This window comes from Haemorhous mexicanus, chromosome 8, assembly GCF_027477595.1.
Source record: "Haemorhous mexicanus isolate bHaeMex1 chromosome 8, bHaeMex1.pri, whole genome shotgun sequence".
In the NCBI taxonomy this organism is placed as follows: Eukaryota; Metazoa; Chordata; class Aves; order Passeriformes; family Fringillidae; genus Haemorhous; species Haemorhous mexicanus.
This window is the reverse complement of record NC_082348.1, coordinates 4491637-4517832: the sequence shown is the minus strand read 5'-3', so window position 1 is coordinate 4517832 and position 26196 is coordinate 4491637.

Below are 26196 nucleotides of genomic sequence, written 5' to 3'. Positions count from 1 at the left end.
TTTTTATAATTCGCAAAGGCGAGTGAGGCTGAGGGAGGAGGAGTGAGTTAGCATAAGGAAAAAGAAAATATTAAAAATAATAAAAAAAAAAAAAACAAACCCACAAGCCCTTTTGCCGTGTGAAGCTGTGGGGATGCTGAGGGACGGCGATGCTGAGAGAAGGAGGTGCGCGCCGCCTCCGGCTGTGAGCGCGAAGTCGTCGGCCAAAGATGCCCAGGTAAATTTGGCTTCGGTTAATGATGCTCCGATGATTTGTGGTAAACACCAAAGCCCATCCAGTTCCAGCCCTCCGCCATGGGCAGGGACAACTTCCAGTAGACCAGGTGGCTCCAAGCCTCGGCCAACCTGTCCTTGAATAGGGTTTTGTTCTTAAGTAATTCACAGACAGTGAAAGTAGGGAATCGCGCTACTTTAACAACACAACCAATGACCGCTCAATCTTCTCTAAGTGTTCTTTTTTGTCTTGAGGTAAGTCTCAGTTCACAGTCGATACTGCCTGTTTAGACTTTATGTGACTTTACGTAGGAGTATTACTTTGAAATGGCCCCATACCAAAACAATAGTTTATCACATCTTCATACATTTGTTTTATTTTTGTAAAAAAAACAGACCCTTTAAAAGGTGAAAGTTGATAAAACTTCTATATCATCCTCAGATATTAGTTTTCTCCAAAGACAGCCGGGTGCTGATATTGACGGCTGAGACCTTCACATTCCAAGGGTAGAGCCTCAGCTCTTTCCACCTTCACGTTTATATCCACAGCACAGAACCTAAATACTTTTTATATTAAGCACTACGGCCAAGAGGCTTCCAGGACCAGACAAACCAAGCAATGCTGAAGGACAGAAAAGTACACAAGTAGTATGTCAAATATTTCATTATATCTGTTGAACTGGGGGAAGTTCAGTTGCCCAAGAACTGAAGAGCCCAGTCTGGGTCCCAGAGTCGCCTCTGAGGTCAAGGACTGTCAGGACTCACAGAGGGTTGCAGGTTTGCTTGTTGACAGCAAAAATTTACAGCCAAAGGGGAAAATCCAGTTGGATCAAATTCTGCATTCATCTACTGCCTTTAAAACCTGTGTAATTCACCTACAGTCAATTAGTATTTATACAGCCATAACTGAGCAGAATTATGGATCCCAGAGTAGAAAACCTTTGCTAATACAGAAAGAGGTCTGAATAAAGATGAAAAAATCTGGCAGAGTCCGTGGTCTTGGAAATCGGTTGCTTTTATAACCAAAATGAAGTCATGCTGAATGTCACACTGGAACATCATTCCACCGGGTTTATGGAAGGGATTGCTCTGTGTCCTGCCTCAAACCCCCCAAGCCACCACCATACGGCTCTTAGGCGTTAATTGCGGCGTTATTTGAGCAACCTACTGCATTTCAAACACGAAAATGTGTAGACGCTGGAGCGAAGTGAGAAAAATGTGTGAAGGAAAACAAGGGAATTCCAAGTTTTAAGGAACTCCTCGTTAAATCAGTGGCATTTCCCCCGTGCCAGGACTGTCACATGGTACAAAGACACACATATTCGCAGCGAGCACGGCATTCTCAGGGTGTGGAACTGTCTGCAGAATAGCCTTCCTTCATCTTGACTTCTCGCATCTTTTGCAAAATTTTCAAGGTCTGCAGGGTTGCAAGTGGTGATGCTTTTCCCACAAACATTATTATCTGTTAATTGGCGTGCTGCCCTTTCGTGCCTCCTCACAAAAGCACCTCAGCTAAAATCCTGCTTTCCTACCATCTAATTTGCTCTTTTTCATTCTTATTCCATACTTGTTTAACAACAGTCCTCCCTACTCTCCGTGAATAATTTCCTTTAATGATACGGTGCCATTTAGTGCCCATTTTAAACATTAGCATTTATGAGAGACTTTGAAGAACTGATTGATCTAGCTTTCAATACTGCTGATCACATATGCACATAAGCTTATTAAAATTTTTAAATTATATTTATAATAAAAGTCAATGGCCTCCTTGTTTACAGGACATAAAGTTTTGATAAGGAGTATGCAGTGAGAATTGCGACTTAAAACACAATTACTGATAAGTAATTATTTTTCAAATTGCCTAAAAATGTAACTTGCTTTAAGATAACGCCATGAGGCGAGAATTCTCATAGAAGTCTCATTTTTAAAATACAGGCTGTTGAACAAATAAAAGTTGACCTTTGATAAATCATTCCCCTCAGCCTCATTTCCATTAAACATCATTTGCTATCAAGTGTTGGAAGGATGGTGCATCTCTATATGATGGAATGGGATGACCTCAATGGTACAGTAAAACTGCACAGAAGTAACTGCCACTCTCATCTCTCCTTTCCACACCAAATAAAGGCTGCACCAAGAACTGTATGAAAGTTTTAGTGTGTATATTCTAGGAATAAAAAAAAAAAGTTTGCTGAAATGCTTGCTGAAATGGCCATAATCTAAGGCAGTATCTATACACATATTATAATTCAGATGCTTCAAGCCATCACCTGCTGTATGACAGGCTTTTTAGCCTCAGACTTGAGAAAAAAAAGGGAAGGGCAATTTTAGCTGGAAGCAGTTTCTGCATTCCCAGACTCCCTGTTGCTGTTTGAATGCACACAGCTGTGTTCAGACTTCTGTGTGGTGTCTGAATGTCGAGACATGCAGGACCAGTGCAGGTACACAGCTCAGGAACCAGTCTGGCTTGTCAAATATTTATTGAAGTCTTCACTCAGTCCCACTAGAAAAATCCAAATCAGAAGCACTGGGGAGCTACACAGAGAGCAGGATACAATGGAGAGCTACAGAGAAGAATCCAGGGAATCTCTTTTCCTTGCTACAGACGAAAAAAGGAAGTTAATTGCATAGGAGATGGTTGCATTGCGTAGACTGAAATACTTGTCAGAATTAAATTCAAAGTTAAAACTGCTGTTAGAGATCTGTTCACACTTATGGTACTTTATAACTTCTTCCTCGTAATCAGAGTTATTAACACTGACAAGTTAAATAAATTAATTCATCAAGCTATAGAATATTATGAAATCTCTTATTTAGATAAATTAAACAAAGTAGAACCAATCATTCATACTTGCCGGTATAATACAACACAGGAATATTAATTATCACCAGAAGGTAATTCTGGCATTAGTCACTATGAAAATGCCTGGACTGCATCACTGAGACGTGGGTTATGCTCTTGTTTATTGTGTACCAGCCACAGCCTTGGAGTGGTTGTGTGGGTAGGCAGGGATGGTGGCATCAGTGCCTGGTGTGACAGGGGCAGTGGGGACAAAGGTTGCTGGCTGGTGTGCAGCCCTTTGCAGAGCATCACAGTGCCTGGCCTGGTTGCTAGGGGATGGTGCTGGCAGCCAGACCAAAGGCGGTCGGGTGCCCTGCCCTGTCCCACCACACAGAGAAAAGTTGCCAGGCAGCAGCTGACACAGGAGCAGAAAGAAGGGAGAAAGTATTTGAGAGGATCGAAAAGAGAAGAAAGACCAAAGATTAAAAACAGAACAAAAAAACCCACCCTATCTGAATTCAGAGGGTTGCATTACATGCTATCCCTGCTGGAGAAAACATCCCTGAAGGAATTTTTCATTACTGCAGTGCAACGTTGGTTTCATTATTAAAGACTTTCTGAACGTGCATCTCCAACAGCTGAAGGAAAAGTTCTCCATGTGTGAGCTGTAATGTGGGAATTTGCATACCAAGTGTCAATGATAGAAATTGCTGCCTGGCATTCCAGATGATTTGGCCTGGCTTTAACACATAAATTGGGAAGTATTAAAAGCCACATAAAAACAGATCCGTGTAAAGACCCTGCCTCACAAGTGCAACAATAAATGAGACAAAAAGCAAAAGGCAAAGTCCTAAACCTTGAAACCATGACCTTGATCTGCACTAAACTCCATCTTCCAGCTATTGTAAAGAAATCCTGATTCTTATTTTCTTGCAAAACTCTTGAGAAGTGGTGCTGGCCCACACCAGAGGAAATGCAATGAACTGCTGCAGCTCTGCTAAAGGGCAGCTCAACACCAGCCTGTGGTACCCAGACATCTGCTCAGGACAAGTGACATTTTGTAGTTAACTGGACATGCTTTAGTGAAGGCATAAATGGGAAATCTTAATGCTGATTGCAAGGTTTGATTCTCGTAAAAATAGCCTCATAAAAGTTATTAGAACAGAAAAGAACTCATCACCTTTCAAGTCTGTTTAAAGGACAATTTTGACACGCACACACAAAAAAAGCATTTCTTTCAAAAGAAACTTCAAAATCATTCTATTACCCAATAAATTAAGATGTTTATATGAAACAGGCCAAATTCCTTACCCACCATCCTGCTGCATGCACATGTGGGAAGAGACGAAATTTATTTCCAATGAGTGGGGTAGAAAGTCCTTGTCCAAAAAAATAATGTTCACAGTCACTGCTCAGAAAAAGTATGAGAAGTAGAAAAAAAATATAAAAAATATCTGGTTCCATCTGTTTCAAACTCTCATTGTAAAATTTGTGACCAGACCATGTTGCATATTAGCCTGTTCAAAGAACTTCCTCCACCAGTTTATCACAAAATAAATATACTACATAGCTCTGAATAACAAAATATCATTATTTTTGCTTAATATAATGTGATTTTCTGAGACAGTGGATATCTAAAGTTCATCTCCCAAATACCCATGAGCATGTGCTTAATCATGAATTTGTTCTACATCTTTAGTCCTGAAGGTCCAGTTACTGAACTTGTTGAGATCTGGACAACTAAGTGCCTCTCCAGTAAGCCCAAGAGGTAGCAGAGACAACCAGTCCTACCATTAGTAATTTAGGATTAACTCCATAATTTATGGCATTCACACAACACCTACTCAAAAACCCACATGAATATTGCCACAGAAGAGAACTCATCTTTTTTTTTTTTAACCTTTTAAAATTAGATCTCAATGCAACTTATTTATGAAATTTTCAATTTCATCATGCAAATGTTGTGAAGTAAAATGTACAGCTTTATCTACCTCTTTTATTTTCCTAAACATGGCATCAGGAATAACCTACTAGGATCTTTCTTAGTGACAGCAAATGATTAAAATAATAATAATGCATAATGCAGAATGTATTTGACAGCAGTCATTATCCTTTTCCTCAATCTCCTATTATGTTCCCATATCCTCCTGCTCTCAAGGATCATATATTTGCCATTTGCCAGAAGCACAGAAGGAATGTCTAAAAAAAAGGGTTTATTTTTTTAAGACTTACACCTGGTGGTGCTGAAATTGGAGATACTTGTGTTGTAAATGGATGCTATTTGACAAATATCAATTGTGTATTCTCAGTCATGCAGCATAAGAAGAAAATACTAAATACCACAGAAATAGGGGCGCCTCTCTTGACAGACCTGGGGAGCTCATGGTTGTTTGGCGTGCCCAGGAAACATAAACTATTTCTACTTATGCAATAAAATCAACTGTAGTTAATGTATTTATTATTAAAAATTTACAGTTGCCACTCTGTGTTGAACATTGGCTCTTCATGCCAAAATGATCTCAGCTTGAAGCAAGACAATGATGATGCTTCACATTTGTATTTTAGGTGATTTTCCTAAGGGAAGAGCCCTCCCTTTGCACTCCAAACATACCTCCACAATACTCAATTCAGCAGCCTCATAAACTCAGAACATTTTCTCTTCTTGATAAACCTTAGACACTTGCATTACTGAAGGAGCTTGTAGGAACACTTTCCTTCTGGCACAAGATTTTTCTACAGAGAAGTGGAATTTTACTATTTGGCTGAGGTTTAGCCCCGTGGCTGGTAGTGCATCAGCCCAGGCTCTGTCCCACCCCTACTGCAGCAGCATCAGTACTGCCTGGCCAGGCACGAGAGCTTCTGTATCCAAACTTCCTTTAACTTTCCCTCTAGGAGAAATTAGTGCTATTTACCAGTCTGAGATGTTTGGAAAATTATCCTGCTGACAGCTATTATAGAGACTTTTTACTCTCTTCCTCCAAAATGTAGGAGAATGAAAACTTATGAGTCTGCACCACAGCGTTTCAAAGGCTAAACGAGCCTCCCCCCCGACTACAAAGCAAATTATTGTGCGACGGCAGCCAGGTGCCAGAGCAGGGTTTTCATTCTGGTTTGGGGCTAAATCTGATTAATCATAAAACAGATCAAATAAAAGAACATCTGGTACAAGATTTTTGCCATCAGATAAAGGCTTTACGGTGGCTGTCCAAATGACTGCTGTGGCAAACAGCCACCACTACAGTAGGCAAAATTTTCTTTCATGGCAAAAAAAAAAGAAAAAAAAAAATCAAAACAATTTGCATAAATAATTGTTTCACTCCATAAAGCCAAGAACAGAGCATGCAAATGCCATTAAAGTTTAAAACAATCCAGAAAAACACGGTAGGCTAACAATAATTGTCTCTACTATTGAAACATCATGTAAAAGGTACCTTGTTTGGAATTTAAAAATGCAGACAACCTCCACAGTCTGCACAATGCTCTTACGCTTTTAGCATAATCAGGCTCTGAATGTCATTTAAATGCACCTTTTAATATAATTTTGTCTTTCATCGGGGAATAGTGAGGCTGCGACAAAAATGGTTTAGTTTATTTTCCTCACTTTTGTTCCTTTTATAAAACGTAATGTGGAAATGTGCCCCAGGGTCTGCCCCATCCCGGCACAGACGATCTGAGAAGTTTGGGAGGAACGGGATCTGTTTGCAGTCCTTGAGTGCCCCCCATAGGCTACTGCTCAAATAATCGCTTTAAACTAGGTTCAAACCCAAAAATCTTTCAATTTTGGTTCAAAAAGAGCGTAAAATATTAAAATCAAAGTCGTCCCCCCCCCGCAATAAAATTATAGATCACAAAAGAACATTACAGTGGTTTACATGACTGTAGAGCCAGTCACTGTTTACGTTGTATTTTTTTTAATAGTCTGTGTTCAGTAGGGTTAAGCTTCAGATAATTCTAATTATAATTTATTTCAATGTGGCCATTCAAATTGGAAAAAAATAGAAATAGAATATTTTAAGAAGCGTAATAGTTACTTTTCTAACAAAATTTGCAATTGAAAATTTTATGGGAATAAAAACTGCAAAAGCATACTGTAACTTGGAATTATATAGTTCTCAAAATAAGATAACATATAAATTCATAAATTCTATTAGAATTTTTTTTAAAAAGCTAATTATGATGAGTACTTAAAAAGTAGGACTTTTGAACTTCTGTAAATAGTCTCTCTTTTTATAACTGACACTAAAATATGTTGTCCTTTTATCTGTGGTTGATGTTAAAGTAAACCTCACACTTTGTACATAAAGAAACATCACACATATGACCTTGGCAGGGTCAGATACGTCCTTGTCACATACCCACCCACCTTTGGAGCATCTCAAGTCTGCACAAATGCACTTAAGGAGCATGAAGGAGGAAAGTGGTAGAAGAATCAAAGGAAACTATTGAGAGAAAATATTAACTGGGATATAAAAAAAGTTCAGTGGGTGTAGTCATTGAATAATATGTTAGAAGGTGATTCAGAATGGAACATAAACCCTCCAAGGGGTTAATTCCCCCAGGCTTATCTGACTAATGCTGTTAGGGAATCACAGCATTTACTCTCATGTCTGTAGATGGAATAACAATGAAACAAAGAAATTGCTACATAGAGGAGAGGGAGAACTGAAAATGAGAAACTACAGTGAACGATGCTGAGGGAAAATCCAAACTCAACTTCTAAACAAAGATCACATTCATCTTTATTTATCTCTTCCTTGTAACAGAAGCAGGTAGATCTGCTACCAGTGCAAGTGCACAAAAAGAATAACACAGCTCTGTATGCTGAATTTAATCCCTGTGCTAAAACTGCAGACTAACTGCTCCCCTGGAATGACTTTGACTTTCCTGGGTGTGAAGTCCAGCTCATTTGCTGCTACCCTTCTCTCACAGGAGAGACTTCAGCTCATGTGTAAGTGGCTGGTGCAGTGGGACACTCAGCAGCCTGTTTCTCCTCCCAAGCTCTGCAGTGCACACTGAGTCAGTCTGGAAGAAGTTTCCTTAAACAAGTTGCTAGATAGATCTTGACTGACAATAGTTTTACAGTCACTGCTTGAGCTTTTAGAGGGATTCCTCTTGAAAAAATACGATTCTGGTTCAAAACTCTGATTTCCCCCTTTTCCCTCTCTCTGTCTCCTCTAAAGGATCCCTCTCCTCTGGCCAGGACAAATTATGACACTTGTTTACCTGGAATGAGGATACAGGTGGTGCTGGTGTGAGGAAAGGAGAAGAGCAGAGAGACAGAAGACCTTTGTGTTGAACCAACTCTGTGTTTTGGTGATCCTGGTTAAGGTGGGAACTCGCTTCAAGAACCTGAGCAGCTCTTTCATGGCTGTGTGCTACCTTGCCCATCTAAAGGGGGAGCAGAGAAGCTGTGCACCATGCAGAAATGAAGGGGCACTGGATATTAGGTAATATCCAATGACAGTTACATGTGCCAAAAAACTTCAAGGGCTTCAACATCTTTTTCAATACAAGCACAGCAGCAAAAGAGAGCAAATGATGTCAAAACACACGTGGATGTCTGTGGGTGTGAGGGACCTGGCCTGAGGTCATTTTCAGCTCTAATCATGAGGATATGAACATAAACCTCTTCCCCAGTCCTTTTCCCTTGATGGCAACATACAGTTCTCTGCACATGAGATGGGGCTCAGTTCCTTTTCTCCGTGCAAGAGGGACACAGTTCAACATCTGCCTGTATCTTTGCAATGGGCTTTCAAGAATCCTGTCATATAAGTCTGAAAGGAAACTGCAGCAGGATAAGATATGAAATTTCTTCATGGATAAACAGCTGGGTGATTAGAAAAAAAAGGGTAGAAGTAAAATATAATTATTTTCTTAGTGAGGAAAGTGGAAGTCGCTCCAGGAGTCCCCAAGGATATTTCTGCGATACCACATGCAAGCCAAGAAGACATCTCTTACATTTCTTACATTGAGGTTTACACTGTCCTAATACATGCAGAAGCCTTGTGTAAACCAGTAACCTGGTGCCCTTCCTCTGAATGAGAATGCAGGGGATTGAAGAGTGAGGAAATTATACAGGGAGCAACAGAAGACAGAAAGGGAAACTCAAGAAATCTGCAGAAGAGAGAGTCATTGGCAGCTGGGCCAGTTGGGAATCATGGTCCTGAGGGAAACATTCTCCAGCTGATCTGAAAAGCTTATTCAAATTTTTAAAAATATTAAAAAAAATAAAAAGGAAAGGAGAGGCAGAAATGGGAATGAATTATCTGATGGAAAGAGATATTAAATACCATTGGTCCACAGGAGGATTATTGAATGAAGGGGTCCTGTAATTTTCAAAATCAGACCTTATTTACCTCTTTTCTGTCTTTTTCTTTGCAGCAGAATACACCCTGAAGCTGACACTTGGCCAATACTTTCAGATTATTAAAACAAACTTAAACTAGCAGATTCCTCCCATTAGCTTGTTCTGAACCCTATATTTAAGGGGTACAAGTGTCTTCAAAAGAAACCCAAAACAAACAAACCAAAAACCCTGACACAAGGGACAGTAATTATGTCTTTTCTCAAAGTAAACAGAAGTATCTCTGCAAACACATAAACTAGGAAGGAAACAAAACCATTTAACAATCTCTCATGTCAAACACATTTTGACAGAAAGCTTAATTCCTTCTTTCTGAAAAAAAAAAATCTACAAGGGTGGCTGGGATTATTTGAAATGAATGCAGGAAGATCTTGTAGTGCCCTATGGCAATCCATCTGGGGAAGATTTCAAAAATATCCAACACTTACTTTAATATAGTCTGTCCCAAAGGCAAAACTATTTGCTTTTCACAAGGATTTTTATGAGCTACATCTTAAAAGTAATCACTGGCAGAGATAATTTATTGTTAGCCAGGGAGGATATTGAAAGGCAGGGGAGCTATTAATCATCTATGCAGATATGGGTGAGATGCTGGCCCTGTGGAAGTCAATTGTAAAATTCCCATTGACATGTGTGAAGCTGGGCTATTACTCTCCGTGCTGGAGGTTTAAGTGTTTGCTCTGTCTATTAGGTCAAGTTTCTCTTTCGCATAATTTTCTGATTTACAGAGTTACACTGGGGTTTGACCGAGGGAATGCCTCCAGTTTCCTGGAATAAATGTTTTTCTGCAGGAGGACTGCTTCAATATTTATAATAGGAATTGTATCTGTGTTACAAGCAAGCATGCTGTAAGCATCTAGGTGTAGAGGTACAGTCAGACTTTGTTCAGAATTGTGAGGAGGCTGTGGCTGAGATTGTGTTGAGCGAGACATTGTCACACTTTCTTTCTGGCAAATCCATTGGTGTTTAATTTTGCTTTCACTGGGAGAAGTTCACAATGGAGGTGTGAAGTACAACAAACCAACAGCAAGCCCAACTGACAATCCCAGAAATATCTACACTCAAAATGCTTTCATACAATTACCAGTGTCCTTTAGCATAGTCCATGCCTTTTCTGGAAAGTGGGAATATGAGCCCCAAGAGCTAACTCTGCATAAAAAAGAAAAAAAACCCAGAAAAAAGACACAGCTTCAAGCAGAGCTCTTCCCTTTTCTGTTGGAGAGGGTGGTATGTTTCATAGCAATTCAGTTGGTGACATTATGCCACTTGGATGTCATGATCAACACACTCTCACTCCTGCTCAATATTTAGATTCTTTGTGAAATGTGTTGCCGATGCTTCATAAAGCTCCATCTCCTCTGCAGCCGTAAAGGATGTGATCAAATTATTTCTACCTGCTTGTAGACAAAGTGCTCTGGAGGCATCATTTTTAGTCTCAGCCCATGGGAACAGAAGTGATTAAACAATTGCTGTGTAAAAATAGCATCACACATCACCAGCAGTCCATTGCGGAGTCAGCTGTAAACCAGCAGCAGCAGAGATGTTTGTTTTTTACCCTCTTCTGGGCTGTCAAGACAGAATATTCTTTTCCTCCAAATTGATTTGTTCTGAAAGCCCAAGTATATTTGTTTTCCCGAGCAAATCCTTATGATTAATAATAGTAGGTGAGAGTTATTCTGTGTGCTTTATTTTAATGAATAAAACCCAAATCACAGGGAGGTTTGTGTTCAAACAAGGCTGGAAAAAAATTCAGTGAGAGATTTTTGCTTTTCATGTGTCTTTTCTTTGGTGTTCAGGATTCAAATCTGTAGCACCACACTCTAAATCCCTATATGGGAAAAGCAGGGTCAGGCCCTAGTGATGGATTAAATCTCACTATCCAGAATATTTGAAATTGCTGTTTTGTTCAGAGGCACGGGGCTGATAAAAGGAACGATAGCCTTATCTATGTATTTGTTTTCATGTATATTCAAAACAGGCTGAAAAATCTTGTCTCTCTTAATTAAATCATGAATAAATATGAGATTTTCTCCCGTTAAAGCCCAGCCTGCTGCCCGAGCTCAGACTTTCCACACCAGGCAGGGTTGGATTGTGCAGGTTCACCTGGCTGAGACCCATTCAGCAGCTTGAGTGATACATTCAGAGTGCACGATCTGGTCTGGCACATAGAGAATGAGATCTTGGTGCCTCAGAGCCTGAAAGTCAGATTCAAAAGATGCACTGGCCTCCTTACCAGGACTGTGGGATGTCAGTCCTGGCATTCAGAACAATGATCCCACTTCCTGGGACCCACATTCCTTATCTCCACCTCAGAGAGGAGCGTATGCTCCTCTCTAAGGAGTCAGGTAGCACAAGGTGAAACCCCCAAGTCCCCCAAGTTCTTTTTTTAAGAAACTCATCTGAGTTTCTTAAAAATACAGCCCCACCTCATTATGCCCCAGGGGAGCTAGCACATGGAGCAGCCAAGGAAACTGGGACAGCAGAACTGGACCAGCAACCAAACCCACTAGGTGCACACCCAGATCTCAGAGGTTTTGGCCGGCACTGTTCTCCCCACCCTCAGGTTCCATGCATGAGCTGCTTTCTGTCTGTCTGTCATCCTGTGGCTGACCACCCATCCATCCCCAGTTTGGGAGTGGAGAGGCTCCTGGGTATGGAGCACATGCTGCTCTTCCCTGCACTGTGCAGAAGGCAGCCAGCAGCAGCAGAGGTGGGTGGTGGATGGCATGGGAAGGAGCAGAAGGACAGTCCAGGCCATGTGATCAGTGTTCGGCACGCACAAAGGCATCAGATGCAAAAAGCATCTTAATTATGGCAATTCAAGGCTGAAGTAAAATTGCCTTCCTAATTTTGGAGAGCGCTCATAGGAAACACCCACCCTGCTAAGGCTGGAGCACAGATGGAGCTGGGCTGTCAGCGGTAAGGTCATTCAAGGGGGAACATGGAAAGGGCAATGCCTTTGGGGCAAGGTCCTGCTCGTTCACTGGATGCTGGCTTTCTGCTAAAACTGTTGGGTATTGCCTTTCATTGCCCCAGTTTACCAATTCCTTCAGGAGAAGAGCTAGTGAAAAGCATGCTTTTCTGGATCAAATATTTCCCATTTGTCCAAGCTTGTCCAAAGAGCAGCTGATTTCAGTGCCTGTGTGGCTCTGTGAAAAGGCTGTGACAGTTTGTTCCTCCGGCTTTTCCATGCAATGCACAAAAGCCTTTCCCACTTCCCCAAATATCCATATCCCCAGAAGTACACCACAAGCCAATATTCATGCAGACTTCCAGAGCACTGCAATATCCTTAGAGGTGAGGAAGATTCCCCAGAGAGATGACTAACCCTGATTTTTTAATCAAACAGCAGAGGGTTGTAATGCAAACAGAAATTCAGATGCCATTTTCACATCCCATTCCTCTGTGTGTTAATCCTCAGTAACACCTGATCTGCCTACAGGCTGTGGAAAGAAGGGCTAGCTGTGTCCTGCCGGCACTGCCCTCAGCTATGGAAGACAAAGCTCATTCTACTGGATGGCAGGGGGAGGATTCTGAGCCTGCCAGGAGCCCATAAAGGCCAGCCCCCAAGCAAGGGACCTGAACAGACTGAAGAAGATATAATGGCAACCTGAAGAAAAAGACTGAATCAGGATAGGAACTCTCTTTTTGAAGTGGGAGAACACACAGTGCATGAGGAATAGTTATAATTCTGAAGCCAGACCATAAAAGCTATGCTCTGCCACTTGCTATATCAATTTGGGGCACCTTAAAATGTGCTGGGGAATCAGTGTGCTTTTGGTGAAATGTGAGCATGCAACCATGCAAGGGCATTTTTTGGTAGAAATGGAGGCAGGGAGTGGGGAACCAGCTAAACATAATTTTATGCTACACTGAAATACTCAACACAGGAAAATTAAGGTCATATTTTTTTGTGTGCATTTATCAAGTCCAGGCCAGTTTTAACGGTCCAATTTTGAGTTCTTTTTCTCCCTCACTGTTCCTGTCTTAGAATTCTCACACACATGTTGCAACAGATTGTGTAATGGCTTTATTTTCCTGTGGACAGAATCACTTTGGTGCTTTGAGTCCCATCTCCAACCCCCATCTCCTTATGAGGTGAATCTCCACCCTCTCATGATGCTTCTACATTAAGTTGCATCTCTTGGGCCAATTTAGGACACTCACTGTCGGCAGCACAGTACACAAATTTCAAATTAGCTTTCAAAGTAATCAACAATTTATCATTTATTTATATGTCCTTTTTATATCTAGCTTAACATTTAAGCATTAAGATAAAAAAATAGTCTTTGAGTTTACTATTGCATTTCACTCTGCATAATTGGATGTATGAATCCTCTTTTGTTTGATATACAAAATTCTTGTGATGGGGTGTAATTCAGCTAACATTTCTGCTTTTAGCACATCTTTCTTCCTGAATGTCACTAAAAGGAGTGGAAAAAAGTAAATGTGTGTCATGCAGAGCTTTTTACATTATGGAATTCATAACCCTCATAGGACAATAACATAAATGATGCATCATCGAGTTCTGCATTGTCTGAGGCACATACCTGACACTGACAGAGAAGGAGCTTTTCTGAGTAATCTTTTCACACCATCAGCCTTGGAGGGGCTCGGCTGCCCTGGGCAAAACTCCACCCTCCCCAGTCACGAGTACAAAGGGGTCCTGAATGTTCTGCAAGAGTCACTCTCAAGACTTTAGAATTCAGCCTTTTTCTGTCACTCATATAACATCTACTTTTCAGAAGAAAGGCTGCTGCTGTAGCTAATTTTTTCTGAAAATGGAAAAAAACCTTTAGTGCAGTGCTTTGTTACTGGTGGAGTTTTTTTGTTGTTTGTTTGTTTTTAATAAAACTCTTCCTGTTCACACTCCATTTCCCATTCTTGTTCCCATCCTGGTTCCCAATGGCCCTGCAGAGGCTGGCAGAGCCACTGCTACTATGGAAGGAAGAGGCAAAGACTTGCCACCCTGCAGAAATCATTTCACCTGAAAATGCCAGGCCACAAAAACTGCTCCTTGTCTGCTGCAGCAGGAACCATGAGCTGCTCAGCTTCACAACAGAGCAAAAGTTAAACAAATAAGAGTGGTTTGTTGTGTGTCTTGGTGGCTGTTGCTTGACAAAGGAGGAATTTTATTGAATTCAGAAACTTTGAAGTTAGAAGGTATCTGGAGAGAAAATAAAACCTTGACCCTTTTACGGGTTAAAAAAAAAAAAAGAAGAAAAAGGAGATCTTGGAGAACAATATCTAAAACAAACAGCTTGGAATACTGGGTATTAAGGACTTATTTGGTGATGGAGAGGAAAACTTACTAGATATGAGTTCCAGTAATAGCTTTCTATAGCAACCACAGAAATATGAGATCTGGGCAAAAGGAGAGAGAGAGAGAGATTCCTTTTGCCACTGCTGATGAAGACAACAATTTTTCCTTGAGTGTGTCTGGAGAAATACATAAAAAGCCTTTATTCACCACATGCTCAACACGGGAATATGAGAATACCTTATTATGTGATGTATAGGTGCCTTGTTCTCTCCCAATATTCTTAGCTATCCCACCTAATGATAGAAGTGAGAAAAAGATTATTTTGATTTTAAGTTTTACTTCTTTGAACAAATATTTGCTGAGAGGGATTTGCATTTTGTTAAGAAGCTGGGACATACCTTTACAATCATATACTGAAGGCCTTAGATGAGAAGATTAAAATGTTCACTAATTTCAAGATAGAATTTGTGTGTTCTGGCCCTTAAATTGCAAAGCTATAGGCATAGCTATGGCAATTATATGATTTTTACTTACCAAACTAAACAGTTAAGGATGCAAAAAAGTCAGCCTAAAAGAGAAAAAATGTATCTCAAAGCTTACCTGAATTACAGGAAAAGTGTTTCTGCTTCAAGTCTAAAGATATTTAAATTATAGCTGTGTTTTGAAATTTCTTTTATAGTCAGAAATAAACTGATTTATTTTTGGTTTACTTACAGACAAAACCTACTTAATTTGGCACTAATGATTGTTCGTTACCTTATGCTTCCTTTCAACCATATTTTAAATTCCACTGAAATTATTATAAGTTATGAACATGAAGATGAGGAAAGGAAATCCTGAGTCCTGATCTTGATGCTTGCTAAATGCTTTGCACTGGTTGTTTATTGCTCAGACACACATGGTATCTGTTGATCCTCTGCTGCTGTGGAAGGATCCTGCCTGGTTCTGTCAGCCTCTTCACCTTAGCACCTGTATTTGTACTTCCTTGTTCCTGCCCTAGCCTGTCCCTCTTACTCCTTTAGCCCAATCCTTGCTCAAGCCTAGGAGAAAAACTTTGCAGCCCTAAAAAGGTTTGCTGCTTCCTTACCCAGTTCTGTCTGGCACGACCTTGTGTAAATTCTTGCATTCCATATTTATTGCATGATTCCCCTCTTCCTCAGGTCTTGAGATGCAGTTAGGAATAGATGTGAATCCTGACAATAAAAATGAACAACATGAAAGAACAAGACTTGCTCTCTTCCCCCCCCTCCATCTGAATCTCTGTTCTAGCCAGCAGCACCAAGGGCTTTGCTTTCCCGTTGCAAATGAACCTGTCTCAGCTGAAAGGAGGCATTATGTAAGATTTATATGTTGCAATTATGAAGTATTATTTTTAGAAGTTTCTCTGGTGTTGCAACATTTCAGCCAAAAATCTAAAGTTGCATAAAAGAGCACTCAAAGTGTAAACTTTGAAATGCAGTTTAAATAGTGCCCTAAGCTTGGCAGCAACCCAGTATTGCACCAGTCCTGTACCAGGAAGAGCAATAAACTCCCTAAAGGCTCTGGCTGGGGAACATCTGATTTCTTCCTTCTCCTACTAGCATCCTCTACAGTCGAAGCAGCAATTGGTACAGGCTGAACAGTTTACCCACCACTAGCTGGCAACCTAGCTCATGCCGGAGCCTCAGCTGACCTTGCAATTTTCTTCCTAAAACTGGCCAGTATCTCTTCAATCCTAGGAGCAATCAACTTCATTATAACAGCAATCAACATAAAACCCCCTGCCCTCTCACAATACCAACCCCCTCTATTGGTGTGATCAGTCTTAATCACCGCAGTGCTCCTACTTCTATCTCTCCCAGTCCTTGCCGCAGGGATCATGATGCTTCTTACAGACTATAACCTCAACACCACATTCTTCGACCCTGCAGGGGGAAGCACCTAAATATTAATACTGGTTTGCATTAAGGAATGCCAGGGACATCCCATTTGCAATGGATTGGCTCAAGCCAAAGATTCAATCCTGAAAAATGTCTTTAATCCACGCTCCAGTATTGGGGGTCATCAGGATATATGTCCAAGCTGGCTTGGTAGGTTTCTTTTGACCTGATGAACCAAGAATTACTAGGTCTAAAAGTGGGTTGCTGTCAATGTAAGCATAATGAATCAGAAGTATATTGATAAAAGCAGATTATTTGCGGAAGAATGGCAAACTTGTTACCCAACATCACTTGTCCCCTAAAGGTTCCCTGATCCTACAAAAAATTTATTGAGATAGAGGAGGGGGAAAAAAGTCATTGTTAGTCCAAACCAGAATTCCTCAGACTTTTAGCAAGTTTGTTCTGTGCTGCAGAATGTTCTCAGGTATCAGTGATGCCATTCGTGCAGAAGTAATAGACTTACCTTACAGTACCCATCTCTTTGTGAGGAAAACAAGCCTCTCAGACATCTCAAAATGATGTCTTTTATTTTTTTTTCCCTGTAATGGTTGTGTCCTTCTGTTTTATGTCTGATAATGCTCTGTTAATCAGATTTATCTCCATGTATCTGATAACTATTTATAGTATAAAGGGAGCAACACATGGAGCCAGAGCTCCTTTCTACCAACCAAGAGCCCTAAATTTTAAACACAGAAAATCCTGTTCCTCCCCACTTCTGGTCCTCTGACAAATAGAAATGAGAGAACTGGAAGGTATCCCTCCAGCCTGGCACCCGGAGGCACAAGAGTAGAGGAGTTCATATTTCCTTAGAGTGCTTCATACTTCTGAGGCATTCAACTTTTAGTCCAAGTTCCTAAATCCTACATCTTTGTGTTCTGCTATTCCTGTCCATATTTAAAATCTAGACTGAGGTGACTTGTGGCTGTTTGGTGAGATGTGCTTGCATTTCCACAGACCTGCTGCTGAGCCATCCTCCCTCACCATCTCAGGCAGACAGGCCTTGGCACCGTAGCAGCACTCAAGCTCTCCTGGGTCTCGTGTGTTTGCATGTGAAAGCAACTTCTCTGAAATTCATCCTGCTCCTACATAATGGCTGTTCTGCCTACTGCAGGATAAAATTAACTTCAAGGTGAGAGATTAAACTGTGTGCATCGTCACAAAAAGAACTCACCCCAAAGTTGCCAGCAGGAGATCATGCTGCAGGAATATTGGTTCCATCCCATTTCTGATCCAATCTCATGTTGACTTACACAGCTCAAATTTGTTTAAAGGAATGAGATAATATTGTGCCAGTGATATGCAGTCATGATTCAACTTACACCTCAGTCTTCTGCTCATTACAAGAACCTGAAAATGTTTGCAAATCAATCATTAGCATGGATTCAATTTTATTGATTTATTTTAAATTTATGCGAGGTCTTGCTACTATGGGCCTTACAGATGTTGTCCATTCATAGCAACTTTAAATTCATGTAAGTCTGAATTTCAGGACAGGACCAAAACCAAAAGATATTATTGCTTAGAACAATGTTAATTTTACAAGTAGGAAAAAGGGGCCCATAATCATTGCGAATATTTTTAGTACTTTCCTGGAAAGGATGAGTGTGTGGAAATAAAGAAAATGGGTTTGGTACTGGGGATTTTGAGAGGACACAGCTTTAGTTTTATAAAAGTATAAGACTCTACTGAGCAGTATCAAATATAGTTCCCTACATAAAGTGTTGTTAGTTTGCCTTGTCAGTCTGTTGATGCTCCTGAGCAGCTGAGCTTGGCATGGAGGGGAGCTGTGGGTGTCTTGATGGAGTAACAGAGCCACAAGTGAATATGCTCACAGTTTTGAAGTGATCATTTTTGTTCCCTTTCTCTTTAAAGCTCTCACTGGAAAGATTTTAAGCTTCTTTGAACTTTTTCAAAGCTAACTGTTAGGACAACAGGGGGTTTTAATAATCTCCGTGCTTCTTTTGCTCTCCTTTCCTCTTTTGTTCATCCTGTTTGTTAAGCAGAGATTTCAGGATATTTTCTTTTATCTTTCCTTCTTTTTGTAATAATTTTAGAATAAACTCCAAATGAGAATAGTCTTACTAGATAAGTCAATAAATATCTAGTAAGTAATATCTAATTTAATCCACAATGCAATGGGCATTTAGATTTACATCAAATTTATTCATGATAACCAGTGATCTCCTGTAAAACTCACCTAGATTTGAAATGGAACACTGGGTTATTTTACATATTTTTTTCTTTAAAGAATTTAGCAGTAGTAAAAACCCAAACCCAAGACAATAACTTGATTTGAGACATTATGAATACACAGAGATGGTTTCCTCAGTTTTGAATTTAAAAGCCTTACTATTTTTACCTCAAAATATAATTCCCATAATTTAGGAGTTATTATAGAATCAGTGATTAATAGATTTTTATTTTCCATTCATTTAGTGTGAAATAGAGAGCTGTGGGCTAAGCCCATTAATCCAGGATAGCTGCTGTATGAAAACTACAAATATTCTGGATTTTCCAAAACAAACAACCCTGGACTTAAAAATTAACTTAAAAACTCAGAAATCAGCCTGAGGGAAGCTCAAGGAAATGAATAAAAATATCCAGAAAGAATTAGAATCAACACTGGAGAGAGAGTAATTAGGTTGACTTCAGGTTGACTAATTCACACACTGAAAGTCGATGATTTTGGGAGTTGAGATTTGGGGGTTTTTAAGACTTGTCTTGTCTTCATCGTCATTCTTGGCCTTACTAGAGGAATCCACAAATGTGTGTATTTCTATCTACTTTTCCTCATTGCTGCAATACACACACATATAGGTATGCAGATATATGTGTATACCTACTATGCATTTCCAAATTTATATGGAAAAGAGCTTCTTTTAAATGAAATATACCCCAAGCCATCCAGGAAAGTAATTACTGCCCGTGGTAGGCAGGCTGCAGTGTTCATCTGTGATACTGTCCTGGAAATTGTGTGACATGGGAGCTAAAACTTCCACTTCAAATGTGGTGCTAAGGCCTCCTTTTTTTGCCATCAAAAAGTAAGTTGTGATATTCTTCCTTTCTAGTAGGGGGAAAATGCATAATGGTACAGTGTGGCTGGATTCTGAGCATTTAGCTCAAGGTAACTCAAAAATAATTTCACTTACTTCAATTAAATAATTTCAGATGTAAACCAGAGTAACCGAAAATAGGTATTTTTCATTTGAACTCCAATTTCTTTCCTAACTGAATTGTTCAAGAAGATCTCATATTCTCACCCAGCACGATGCAGAGAAATCTTTTTTCCCCACTTTGAAAAAATGAAACCTTCCCTTGCTGTATTAACCACCTAGATATTCATATGGTCAGCACAAATTACAGGGATGACTCTGCCAAAGGGAGATGCTTTTGCAGTCAGCAATCTTTCTTCCTCAGATGTCAGTGGACATATCAAGAAAGTAAACAAATTTAGAAATTAGGCTGAGAAAAAAAAGAGCAGCAAACCCCTCCAGTTGGTTCTTCCACTATACTAAGAAGTCACTTTCCTGTGAAACTTTCTGTGCTATTTGAGCAGTTTCTTCAGGATCAGAGAACCTGACACTTTTTATACCAATATATCTATGTATATATATATCTATATATATATATATCGATAGATAGATAGATAGATAGCTATGCAAATATAAATGTGTATGTATAGATATAGGCATATACAGATATGTATGGCTCATGGTCCTCACGCAGCCAGTGCTCTGCAGAAAAAACACTCCAGCACAAAAAAGAAATGAGATCCAAATTTGGCCCAAGGAATGTGAAGAGTCGGACACAGAAGTGAGACTTGTATCCTGATTTTGTTAGTGCTGCACTGCTCTTCCAGAAAGCAATGAGGGGGCACTCTGCAGGACATCTGGAAAGCTGAAAGGAGGAAGGAAAAAGGCAATGTTAAGAAAAATGAGCTGAAATTTATCCTTTGCTATTAAACAGGATGTTTCTTTCACAGACTGGTTCATGGAGTCACAACTTATGGTTTGCACTCCAGGATTTTCTGGATGAAATAGATTCAGTGGAAGCCTCCATGTGAACTCCCATCCATTCAAATTACTGCTTTCCTCCAGGTTCTCCCATGCAGCAATACTCTGCCCGTGCAGGCTGACACAGCTTGGCCTCTGCATTGCTCCAGGAGCTCTCAGAATGATTATGAGCTGGTATTTCTACTCCTAAGGTCTGGGAGAGTCAGGGTGCTTATCAGCTTAAATGATGCTACAATTGCAAAAGAACAAAAAGAACCACCCAGTCTGCACCTTTTAACCAGAAATATCTCTTAAAAACATTATAGTTGCTGGTGAAAGTACAATATCTACTTTAATTCATTCTTGCAGATGTTTTGAGTTATGTAGTGGAATATTTAATACTATCCCTGCCCATAATAGTAGAGTGAAAGGCAAACAAAATACTCTACTATTTTTCTACTGCATTTTTTACTCCCGGAGAGGTTACAGTATCAGCAAATCATCTCAATGTTATGGTCTCGCCTGCAATTATGTCTTCAATTTTGGTTATTTCTTAGAATGTGTAACACTAATAAAGGGATATACTGAGCAAAAATGTAAACTGTAAAAAAAAAAAAAAGAAGAGAAACCTTGAGATAATTTTGGTTTTATATTACAGGCAATAATAATGGTTTAACTTCTGCAGAAATGATGAAAAATGAAGCAGTAAATAAAACCCTAAGCGCTGTGTTTTACTTACCGGGAGGTAAACTCTGAAGGTGTATCAACTTTCTTAGTGTAAGACAGATAAAACTTTCAATAAAACTCAAAACTCTCTCCTTATAAACATATAAGAAAGTGTAAAATTATACATCTCCTCTCCCACCTTCTTCTCCCACTACTGACCCCTGGAACTCAAGATTGGTGACTGTTGGGGTTCTAAAGAAAAGAGTAAGGGGTTTTATGGATAGTAAGAGCATCACTGACAAATGTACAGTGAAAACTTCCTAAAGTGCTCATGCTTAATGGAATTAGCCAGTCGCATAGTGGAGTAAGGAAAACACTCTCTTGCTGTCCCTTCTGAGGTGTTCTTGTATCTTTCCTGCAAGTGCTTGAGAGAAGAAAACTCCTGTGCTTTGATCATGCCAATGTCCATAAGTGATATTCCATCTCCCAAAAAATAAAAACTGATTTTGACTTTTTCTGCTTCCAGACTAATTAGAAACATTGCAGAGAGTTCCTCAGCCCCTGTGAATGTGAATAATTTTGTATTTCATAGAATTCAGTCTTTTATTCCAAAAAATCTTTCCTCCTAGCTTTTTCCTCTAGCCCTGTTTCTCACTGGATGTCACCAGGGTGTCATCTCTGCAGATGGGAGGAAAACCATAATTAAAGAGAAGGTGAGATGCAGTGTTTTAGTGCGTTAGGTCTGGGCACTGCACTAATACAGGCTCTGTCTCCCACGGGGATAGATTCACTACTCTTCAAAATACATCGTGCTCTATCCCTTAATCCCATGTGAAATTATGCCCAGGTGAAATAGTTCTCCACCTACTTGCTGTTTTTGCTGTCAAACCTAATGTGTGCCATGAGCATCCTACAAACAACTCCAAAAGGCAGGGCAGGGAGGAGGATTGTGCATGTTGTAGTTAAACAGAACTTGGACCATTTGGAGGTTTCCCAGTTTTCCCAAGTTTGGTTGTGGTAGGTCAATGTGATGTGATACAGACACTGGGGTACAGCAGGTCCTGTCAGCCCCAGAAATGTCATGTCAGTATTCACCACACCTGAGTGGAGAACAATTTGCTGATGTTGTGCACTGAGCTGTTGGGTCTCTGGTGCCACAATGATGTTGGCATGGTGTTTTCCTGTCATAGAGGGGACAGGATTAATGGCAGCTTTGGGTTACAGGTTCCCCTCCATCCTCCTGCACTCATGCACAGCGGGGCAGATGCAGGAATGTCTTTAGGAGCAAAAAAATCTCTCATAGTGAGAACCCAGGGGCAGTCCCCTTCCCTGAGAGGGCGCACGTAATTTATTTTCATTCACGCTCTTTTCCTTTCGTGCTAGCAGATAAGTAATCTTCCTCTTCTCAAATACATCCTTAATTATATCAGACAGAAGATTATTTACCACATTGAAATTTCTTTCAGATCCATTAGTTTGCTCAATGTACAGCTAACCATGGCATTATTTTCTTTTGACAGTGCTCTTGCAAAAGAGTTTGCTAATACACGACAGCAACACATTGGTCTAACAATGCTCAAAACCCAGCATCCACACTGGCTGTGTTTTAAAGGATTAGGGAGGTACAATAATATCCCTTGCATTTGAACAGTCCACCCCTCAGGACCATCAGAAAGCTTTAATAAGAGTAATTGATACAATAATCTTGGAAAGCACTTTTGAAATGGGAAGTATATTAACTTTATATGCTAATAACAGAACTATATAATAGATCAAGTCATTAACTGGAATATTGTTATAGACTGAAGAGAGAATATGATTTAAAATTTTAAAAAATCCATTATTTTTCTTTTTACTATTATTTTAATAGTAAATGCCTGTTATAAGATGTGCCTTGAAATATTTGAGGATGGATTTGATAATCCATCCAAAGTGGACACCTTCAGCACCCATCAGCTGGTTACTTTCATGTATTTCCTTGCTCTTATTCATAGCCTTGATGGTTACCAAAAGAAAAAAAAAGTCCATTCACTTTCTTCATTTTAAAAGAAATGCTTTTTACATCATTCCCCAAAGTGGGGCTTTCAAGTCAGAGACTGAGAGAGTTCACACCACTCCATATGAAGCAACAAAAACTGGATAGAGTGGACAAGGAGTACCCAGGCAGTGCTCAGAGGCAATTGGACTATTTCAAAGGGCTGAAGCAGAGAAAAGGAAGAGGAGGAGGAGTGGGAGAGGAGTGTCAGCACTTGGCCTTTGCTGGGTCATGTCATAAGGTGAATACAGGATTGGGAAGGATGGGGGCTCTTTAGGGTCTGTGCCACAGTGCCAACAGCCAGTCCCAGCGAAAACCTGGCAATCAGATTGCTGGGCTTTTTAACCCCATTCATATTTTCAAGACAACTTCTTTGCAGGGGATTTCATTCCTCTCCACAACTACCTGGAAGGAGTTTGTAGTGAGGGAGAGGTCTGTCCCCTCTGCATTATCTAAAGGAAAAGGACAAGAGGAAATGAGGAAATGGTCTTAAGGTATGCCATGGGAGATTCAGATTAGATATTACAAATAAGAGTGTCCAGGCTGGTGGTGGAGTTGCTGACTCTGCCAGTGTTCCAGAGGTGTCTGGATGTGGCACTTAAGGATATGGTTTAGGGGTATTAATGTTGGAACTAGGCTGATATGGGACAAGATGACCTCGAAAGCCTCTTCAAACCTTGATGATTCTGTGATTCTGTATGTGTTAAAAACTGAAAACTGTTAAAAAATTTTACAAATCCTGTTAAAAACTAAAAAAAAATCCCTGAACACAGCAATAAGGCCCCCTCAGGTGATACTCTTTAAATTGACAAAAAGAAAGTTGAAACAATTTTTGCCACCCCCAGAGCTTGTTCTCCAAGCAGAGCTCCTTTCTGCTGCCCCCAGACATCTTTCAAAATTATTCCCTGGCCTCGGAAGATCATTCAGTTCTTTTTGAAAAAGCCCTCACGAGTGCTGAGCTGTTCCCTGAGGAGAAGCCATACAAAGGGTTTATCTGTTTCCCCTTCCAGCTGGGCTGTGGGAGCACTCCCCTGCATTTCTCAGAGCAATTCCCTCCATCCCATATCCTTGCTACCAGCAGAGGTTTTGCTACCTGGGGAGGAGGATTATTCTCTCCTGGAAGCACAGCCAGCATCCTCAGGCAGAGAGCACATCCCTGATGGTGTGCTGCAATGCAAGGCACATCCTCAGGCTTTTCCCACTATCAGCACTGACTTTCCCTCATCACTTCTTGATTTATTTTATTTTTTTTTTCCTTTCCAATGCTGGATTTGCTTCAACAAATTAGAATTTATTTTTTTTTCTTAAATCTGACAGCAAGCACCTATTCTTCAACACCACTTCTGATCTTGCACATTGAAGTAGTTCAGGTGATAGATTAGTTACTGGGGCAGTGAAATGAATGAAATCTTTGCTGTTTAGTTTCACGATAACAGGGATATGGCCAAAGGGGAAGCGGAGTCTGAATGGAAAAACAGTCCACCAAACATCATGCAGTTACAGCAACAATTGTGTTATATATTGATTTGGAATCCATTGTTTCTTTAGATCCCCACACATTGAATTCTCTTCCAGCTCTTGCTCCAGGGTCTGGGGTTTAATGAGTGCCTCAGATGAATGCTTCATTCCTGCTTCTCACGAACTCTATTTCAGACTTTGAAAACTCAGGGATATATTCTTGCAGTGTCTTACCTTCAGCTAAATTTTTCAACCTCTTCTGTGTAGACATCATGACTGGTGGCAGAACATTTGAAAACCACAGCCTTAGATTCCAGAAGGTGATTTCAGAGTGAAGAACAGTTTGCTGTGCAAATTCTAGTGCAGGGCTAGGCTTTGCAATATTCCATTCAATGGTTTTTTTTTGCAGCTTCTTGAAGTTATTAGGGAGACTTCAGGTGACTTCTGCAGACTGTGTCTCAGGCCTGTGTATATTAGCTACCTGTATGAGTGACCAAACTCATGTTAATACTAGATATCCTCATCATTTGCAGTGTTTTGTAACGATTGAGTCATTGGTTAAGTTGAATCTAAATCTAAACTTCTTGTAACAACTTAATAGAAAAATTTTAAAAAAAATGAAAATCTAATTGAAGCAACAGCTGCTGTTAAAGCTCAAGAATAATTTTCAGGAAAGGTTAAAAAAAATACACTCATGTTAAAACTGACTTCTGATTTTTCTTTCTTTTTGAAAATATAGCTTCCTTTTCAAACTTGTCTTTCTTTGATAAACCTCAGAGCACTACTGTTAACAGACATTCTGAATCAACATATCTGTCACTGATTTTTTTTTTTTTTAACATGAAGCAAATAAATTAAAGATCAAAATGAGTATTGGAATAATAAAACACCTTTCTTTTGCATGAGGGAGTGACCTCGCTTGCTCTCTGCTTTGCAGGAACGATGTGCCAGCAATGCTAATAAAGTGCTATCAATTCATGTGCTCTCTCAGTTAAATAATGGTAACTTTGAGAAGTAACACATCTTGAGTGGTGTGGCCCTGTGTGGGGCACGACACACAGACACACAGAACCTTGTGTGATACAGAGTTTTGTCTTCTCCATGCAGGACTGACCGGGCAGTGGGATGGAGGTGGTGCTGGGGCCATGGATGATGCTGTAGCTTTCTCCAGGACTCGCTTCCTGTGGCAGAAAAGGATTGAAATATTGTGTCATGATTCATGGAAAGAAAGCTCCTGCCCATCATCACTGAGGTAAAATAACATGTGGCTGCAAAATGTGCACGAACTCATGTTCAGCACATGAACCCCTGGCAGGGGAGCAAGGGCAGGTTTCAGTGGGAGCTGGGATATTTGGGGTCCCAGTTACCATTCCGCATTAGGTTGTCTTTGCTCCTGTAGCTGCCAGTGGCTGCTAAAATAGAGTTAATCTGGATGCACCTTCTTTGCTGAAATTCTAATTTAGCTTTTCTGTGCAAACACCCATTTAGTATCTGTATCTCGCTC